This window comes from Diachasma alloeum, unplaced genomic scaffold (genome assembly GCF_001412515.2).
Source record: "Diachasma alloeum isolate Michigan unplaced genomic scaffold, Dall2.0 Dall_scaffold_00286, whole genome shotgun sequence".
Lineage (NCBI taxonomy): Eukaryota > Metazoa > Arthropoda > Insecta > Hymenoptera > Braconidae > Diachasma > Diachasma alloeum.
In genome coordinates this window covers 478447-486744 of record NW_021680425.1, presented here as the reverse complement: position 1 = coordinate 486744, position 8298 = coordinate 478447, and the positions used below count along the sequence as shown (strand labels likewise).

Below are 8298 nucleotides of genomic sequence, written 5' to 3'. Positions count from 1 at the left end.
AAACAGAAAAATTTTAATCTATTGACTTCTTCCTATCAAATATCTAATCGAAAATACGCAAAAAACAAATAGAATTTTAACGAGAATCTCCTAGAATTTGAATAGAATCCCCATACAATTTCTAGAGAATTTCATTAGAATTTTCTAGCGAATTCACTAAGGTTTTCTATTAAATTTTTTCATACGTGTTTTCACTCGAGAAACGTGAGTTTGTTGAATTTATTCAGAACAGATATTTTATGAGGAAATGTGGAACCGACGGACAACAACACTGATCTTCTCATTGCTATGGGCTACAATAGCAACATTACATTGTAAAATAGAACATGTTCTGCGTCGTTTTTTAACCCACGAATCTCTCCAAGTAGCATATTCACGCGTGGAAAAATTCACCAGAAATACTTTGCGAATTCGCTACAAAATTCTAGGGAATTCTCATTAAAATTCTACTTGTTTTTTGCCCTCATTCTATGAGATATTTGTTAGGAAAAAGTCAATAGATTTCGACTTTTCTGTAATGCAAAACAAAATATAGCGGAAAAAACTTGGAAAATCCGTGCTCAATAATTTTTATAGGAAAAATCTCAAGAGAAAAATTCAAACAGAAAAATTTAAATCTATTGACTTCTTCCTATCAAATATCTGATCGAAAATACGCAGAAAACAAATAGAATTTTAACGAGAATCTCCTAGAATTTGAATAGAATCCCCATACAATTTCTAGAGAATTTCATTAGAATTTTCTAGCGAATTCACTAAGGTTTTCTATTAAATTTTTTCATACGTGTTTTCACTCGAGAAATGTGAGTTTGTTGAATTTATTCAGAATAGACATTTTACGAGGAAAGGGGTAACCCATGTGTAACAACACTGACCTCGTCATTGCTATCGGCTACAATAGCAACATTGCATCGTAAAATAGAACATGTTCTTGTCATTAGTAGTTGTCTTCTTTATTAACAGTTTCAATTAGTACCACAATTCTTTAATTAACGGATATTACTTTAACAATGATTTAGGAATTCTCGGGGAACATTCTCTTTGTTTCATAATTAATGTTTCAGGGCTCAGTGTTGACGGGTATTTAGCAGAATGATATTCAAGCTAAATTCATTGCTCGTGATTAGTGCCGGGACACTATTTTGTACCGTCATAATCGAGTTGATTGTCCTTGAACGGCAACTTTTCCACCAGTGACTTTAGCGCTCTTTGTCTCGATGGCCTTCGGTATTCGAGGTGAATTTTTCGTTGAAACCTTTCATTTTCAGGAATTTAGCAATCGTTTGTGAGTGTTATTTTAATGCACGAGGGCTTTTATGTCGTTATTATTTAGTTTTTTTTCTTTTACGTGGGGTTTGGAATAATAGTATAGCCTCGGGGTATCAATTTTTTCTGAAGGAAAATTGTACGAAAAATCCTAGAAAAACTATTGAAAATTCTGTTGAGAAATTTTGCAACTATTCAGTGCATTTTATTTAATGGAAATATTCAACGGGGAATATTTCGTAAACAGTTGAGAGATTTTAAAATTTTTCTGTAGGAACAATCTCAGCAGAATAAATTCAGTAGCGAAGCGGTAAACCGGGTCAAGTCGGTTTTGACTTCTGGCCAGTTTTTTATGAATATCTTGGAATCGAAGAGAGATAGCAAAACTTTTCTTATGACCTTTTTTATAACCCTCAATTGGCTCTATAAAAAAGACCGTGAGAACAATTTTTCTATCTCTTTTAGATTCCGAGATATTCGTCAAAAACTGGCCAATAGTCAAAATCGACTTAATCCGGTTTACCACTTCGCTACTGAATTGTAGAGAAAGCTCAAAATCTATGGATTTTTGCAATTATAAAATAAATAGAATTTTCTAGCAAATGTGCCAATTTTCGATGGCCTTCGGTATTCAAAGTGAATTTTTTATTGAAACCTTTCATTTTCAGGAATTTAGCAATTGTTTGTGAGTGATATTTCAATGCGCGAGGGTTTTTACGTCGTAATTTTGGATTTTTTTATTTACGTGGGGTTTGGAAGAATAGAATAGCTTCGGGGCAGAAATTTTTCCTGAAAGAAACGTGTACAAAAAATCCTTATTAGAAAAACTATTGAAAATTCTGTTAATTTTTCGCTGATTCTGTTGAGAAATTTCGTAACTGTTCAATGCGTTTTCTTCAATGTAAATGTTCAACGGAAAATATTTCGTAAGAAAAAGTGAATAGATTTTAATATTTTTCTGTAGGAGCAATTTCAGCTGAATAAATTATAGAGAAAGATCAAAATCTATGGATTTTTTCAATTATAAAATTCATAGAATTTTCCAGCAAATGCGCCATTTTTCGATGGCCTTCAGTATTCAAAGTGAATTTTGCGTTGAACCCTTTCATTTTCAGGAGTTTAGCAATCGTTTGCAAGTAATATTTTAAGGCACGAGGGCTTTTACGTCGTTATTATTTAGATTTTTTTTATTTAAGTGGGTTTCGGAATAATAGTACAGCCTCGGGGTAGCAATTATTCCTGAAGGAACAGTGTACGAAAAATCCTAGAAAAACTATTGAAAATTGTGTTGAGAAATTTTGCAACTGTTCAGTATGCGTTTTCTTAAATGGAAATGTTCAACCGGAAATATTTCGTAAGAAAAAATCAAGAGATTTTAATATTTTTCTGTAGAAACAATCTTTGCAGAATAAATTCTATAGAAAGATCAAAATCTATGGATTTTTTCAATCATAAAATTAATAGATTTTTCCAGCAAATGCGCTAGACTGTTTTTATGAAGAAGTTTTTTCAGACGTGATTGTTTTCTACAGTGTTATGAATAATGTGGCAATGGTTTGCTACTTGTGGCATACTAATTAAATTCGTACAATTGTGAAAATCACCTGAAACCAGTCAATTATCATTTTCTCTCGGGACAATGTGCACGTTATGAAGGCAGTATTAAGTACGGTTTACCTTGTTTATAAACTTTCCCTGGACACAAGTGCAATAACGACAAATGATTCTTATCAAGGTTCAACGAACTCCACTCGTCTTCTATCGATGGCATAATTTCCACGTATCTATCTCTAGTTTTATCATCAACATTTTGTATATCTCTGTATGTTATAAATCCAAGTCTATGCGGTGGCTCAGCAATCAGTCCAGGCATCCAGCGTTTACAAAATTAGTGGCGATAAGGTGAGCTGTTACGGAAGGCTTTACCCTTCCATGAGGCATTATTCGAGTTGAGTGTTGAATATTTTTATGTAAATTTCGCTTCCTTTCGTTTTCATCAGATAATGCCAATACTTTCTAACGAATCAGGTCTACTATCTGAGCGGATTGACACTCATTTCGTTATTATTTCCATTCATCTTCACTAATCGCCATAATTTCCGCCTATCAATCTCTAGTTTTATCACCAACATTTTACATATCTCTATTTATTATAAATCCTAGTCTATACGAAAGCTCATTATTTGTGTTAAGTGTTCACTATTTTTAAGCAAATTTCTCTTTCACTCGCGTTTAACAGATACTTCCAATACTTTCCAACGAATCCTCTCTTTATCTGAACGGATTGATACTCATTTCGTTATTCTTTCCATTATCAACTTCATCAATCTTTAAATTACTAATTTCACCGTCAACTCTGTCAACCACAAAAACACTTCGAATCATCTTTCAGCTAGCTGCAAGCTCATCCAGTTTTTCGTAATTGATATATGATATGGAGTTTAACCCTCTGAGGTGAAAAGCGTAGTTAAGCGTAATAGGGCGCTCGAGTGGGGACGCGGGTATTCCGCTTTTACGATTGTAGAGTGGGGATATTGAAATTCACCTTAGGGGGTTAAGGGAGATACACGTGTTATCTTGACACATCACTCGTCTTCTATCATCGCAATAATTTCCGCGTATCAATGTCTATTTTATTTAATCACCATCATTTCACATATCTCCATTTATTACAAATCCTAGTCTATGCGAAAGCTCATTATTCGTGTTAAGTGCACTTAAAGATATTTAACATGTTAAATATCTTTGTCAATTTCGCTTCCTCTCGTTTCCATAAGATAACTCCAATACTTTCGAAAGATTCAGCTCTACTATCTGAACGAATTGACACATTTCCTTGTTATTCCGTTATCAACTTCATTTTATGTCTCCATTTATTATAAATCGTAGTCAATACAAAGGCCCATTATTCGCGTTAAGTGTTAAATATCTTTGATAATTCCAGTCCTTTCCAACGACTCAGCTCTACTATCTGAACGGATTGACACTCATTTCGCTATTCTTTTCGTTGTCGACTTCATCGATCTTTAAATTACTAATTTCAGCGTCAATTTTCTCAACCAGAAAATCACTCGTGACCTTCTTCCACTCTTCTGCAAGCTCACGCCGTTTTTCGTACCAGTTTGTTCTACTGTTTTGATTACACGAGAGTGTTGCCATTTTCGTAACGAGCTCCTGGTCATCGGTTACAGAATCCGAATTGATATTGAGGTTGCTAAGGTTGATACACGCGTCGTCTTTGACACGCACTCCACTGGAGAATGTCTCCGGCCGAGTTATCCCACTCAGTCTCATTTGTCTGGCAATCGCAACATTAGCGTTTCTCCTGTGGACGCAGCGACAAACTCTTCTCACTTTTCTTTTTTTTTCGATGAAGCCTTCTTTCGGCAGTTGTATCCAGATATCGTTTCTTGTGTTAATAACTGCCATGTTTAATCTCGATCTTCGAACGTCTACTGCCATCTCGGGAAATTTTTTCGGGTGCAGGAGTCGAAGGAGTCTGTAATTAATTGTGGGATCATTATTCGCGAATGAGTGAGAGGTACTCGAAACGATTAGAATATCAAGCATCAGAGAAATCTAAATCCATCCTTTTTTTTCTATCAAATCAACCAGTAGCGAACCGGTAAAACGGTAGCGTAAGGGGAGGTTTGCCCCGGGAAAAAATCTTTTTCATCACGCTGTGACGAAAAGTGAACTTTTCGGCACGCTCCGCGTGCCTGAAAGTCCAATTTCCGCCACATTGTGATGAAAAATATTGTTCGTAACTCGTGAAAAAATGTTTTTTAGCTCGTGGGATTATATCACGAGCCGAAGGGGAACCTGCCACTCGCCAAAAAACACTTTTTTGCACTCGTTACGAAATATACTATTATGTCATTAGGTCCAATAAACCGCGATCTAACCGAGCGAAACGAGTATTTATTAAAAAAATAAATAATAAATAATAAATAAATAAATCTAACCGAGCGAAGCGAGGTTAGAATCGCGGTTTTCGGGCCCAACAACATAAAATAGCGTATATTACACGGCGTTAAAAGCATTATCTGGCGAATGTGATTATAATCCGAGACGAAGGCGGCTGGCGGCGGTCGCCTTCGGCTTGGATTATAAAGCCACATTCGCCAGATAATACTTTTATCGCCTAATGACATAATATACTATTTCATCACGCTGTGACGAAAAGTGAACTTTTCGGCACGCTCCGCGTGCCTAAAAGTCCAATTTCCGCCACATTGTGATGAAAAATATTGTTCGTAACTCGTGAAAAAATGTTTTTTAGCTCGTGGGATTATATCACGAGCCGAAGGGGAACCTGCCACTCGCCAAAAAACACTTTTTTGCACTCGTTACGAAATATACTATTATGTCATTAGGTCCAATAAACCGCGATCTAACCGAGCGAAACGAGTATTTATTAAAAAAATGAATAATAAATAATAAATAAATAAATCTAACCGAGCGAAGCGAGGGCCCAAGTTCGGGCCCAGTTTTCGGGCCCAACAACATAAAATAGCGTATATTACACGGCGTTAAAAGCATTATCTGGCGAATGTGATTATAATCCGAGACGAAGGCGGCTGGCGGCGGTCGCCTTCGGCTTGGATTATAAAGCCACATTCGCCAGATAATACTTTTATCGCCTAATGACATAATATACTATTTCATCACGCTGTGACGAAAAGTGAACTTTTCGGCACGCTCCGCGTGCCTAAAAGTCCAATTTCCGCCACATTGTGATGAAAAATATTGTTCGTAACTCGTGAAAAAATGTTTTTTTGCACTCGTTACGAAATATACTATTTTGACGCTGCTGCTACGTTCACCTCGTGCCGAAAAGTACTTTTTCGTGTACTCGCAAACAAAAAGTAGTCTCACCCGTTGCACTCGCCGCTTTATAGACTGACAAATGCTGTTAATGATCTAGTTAGTTCTGATACCGACATTGATGTCTATACGGATAATATAACTGTCATTGCATCGAAAGTGTACAAATATCTATTAAGTACAAGGCATTATGTTTCAGACACTAATGTATAGCTCTAAGTTTTGTTACTTTTTTTCGCCATAACACTCTGTTAATGACACATAATTCGTTTGCTGTTTTATTTTTGATTCATATATATATGTTATTGGCCTGTTATTTACCCTGTCATTGGCCATTTGGCTGTTGGTCTATCCGAGCCAGTAAAATAAATAAATAAATAAGATAAACGAAAACGCACATTTCGGCACGAGGCGAATGTAGCAGCAGTGTCAAAATAGTATATTTCGTAACGAGTGCAAAAAACATTTTTTCACGAGTTACGAACAATATTTTTCATCACAATGTGGCGGAAATTGGACTTTTAGGCACGCGGAGCGTGTCGAAAAGTTCACTTTTCGTCACAGCGTGATGAAATAGCAATTCGTTAAAAGGCGACGCCAAACAACGCTTTACGGAAAATGTGATGAAAAAAACTATTTCGAAAAAAAAATCCGTTGGAGATTTTTCAAAAGTTAATTTTTCGATTAAAAAAAATTCGAATCTCTAATTTTTAGCGGTCGGAGACGAATTTGACCTACAAAATCGGCTTCCCGAGGAAAAATCACGTGGAAAATTGTGTTTTTAAAGTTTTTTTTTTCGCAAAACGCAAAAGTTTTTTCCCGAGGTGAACCTCCCCTAGATAATTTCGCTCTCTTCGTCAGATTCAGAGATATTTTTACCGCTTCGCTGCTGCGTTAATCTCTACAAGATTGCGGTGTTAGAAGTGAAATTCAAAGCCACGCCATAGCTCTATCATTGCTGAACTTACTTCCAAAGCTCGCAACTTGATATTCAACAAATCACCCGTTCTAAATCCATTCAAGTTGAATTGAATTCATCATAACAGGCAACACTCGACGACGAAACTCCCAACAATGCAACACTCATTTGCGATGCTGATGATTCAACTATCTCCGTTGAATGTCTGTCTTGCAAACCTTGCAACCAATTCAAATTAACGGGTTGACATAAGACTGACTTCCTATGTTTGGCTTTGTACCGAAACTTTTTGTCATCGCTGCAGCATTCTCGAGACTCTGCAGCTACAGAACTTGATGCTGAAGGCGTTAGCGATACCCTAAAAATAAAACAGCCGAGCTAAAAATACTGGACAAGTGTCCATTATCGTCCAAGATCGAGTTTTGTGTGCATCATTATTTGGTAAATCATTACTCACTGTTTGGTGATGGTGTCGAGTGGTCTTTCAACACATGGAGTTATTTATTTACACGCAATATCTATCGGTACCAGCTGACAGTTTCATTGATGGGAAGGGATTGGAAAATTGCGAAAATTCACAGGGTAATTCGCGGAACATTGTGCCAGTATCGATGGAGGGTTCTGATAACAGTTGATGATAAGGAGTAGGATTACCTCTAGGAGGTACTGCTGGTCGCAACATCAACTTCACGGGGGAACCACGAGATGTCGATTGCTGTCTACTGAACACTGTTGAAAATTAATCTTGAAATTTCAAGTGAGAAAGCTTGAAATTTTTAGCAACCATAAAATCACATGAAAATTCTGTGTATTTTTTATGTAATGTTCAATTCTTAGGATGAGTTTGGAAATTCAAGCTTTCATTGGAAAATCCACGATTGTTTAATTGAACAATCGCTTAAATCGTGATACTATGATATTATGATTGGTTATTATATATTAGTATTATAAAAACAATTTATTGGTGTATTATTGGAGATATTTTTCTTTGGCTTGGGTAGATGTAAAACTAACAGTAGCATCAAGGAAATAAAATATTCTATTCTATTCTCTCTCCATGAGTGTTTAACTTCGAAACCCGGGATTCAAAGCGTGCCTAAAAAGTTACTTTTTCGCACAGCGTGATGAAATAGTATATTTCGTAACGAGTGCAAAAAAGTGTTTTTTGGCGAGTGGGAGGTTTATATCACGAGCCGAAGGCGAGTAATATAATCCCACGAGCTAAAAAACATTTTTTCACGAGTTACGAACAATATTTTTCATCACAATGTGGCGGAAATTGGACT

General features: G+C 36.2%; 1 pseudogene; it reads right to left on the bottom strand.

The window, feature by feature from the left end:
- Window positions 1-1761: 1761 nt before the first annotated feature.
- On the bottom strand, window positions 1762-7694 carry LOC107038640 (annotated as a pseudogene).
- Window positions 7695-8298: the final 604 nt, after the last annotated feature.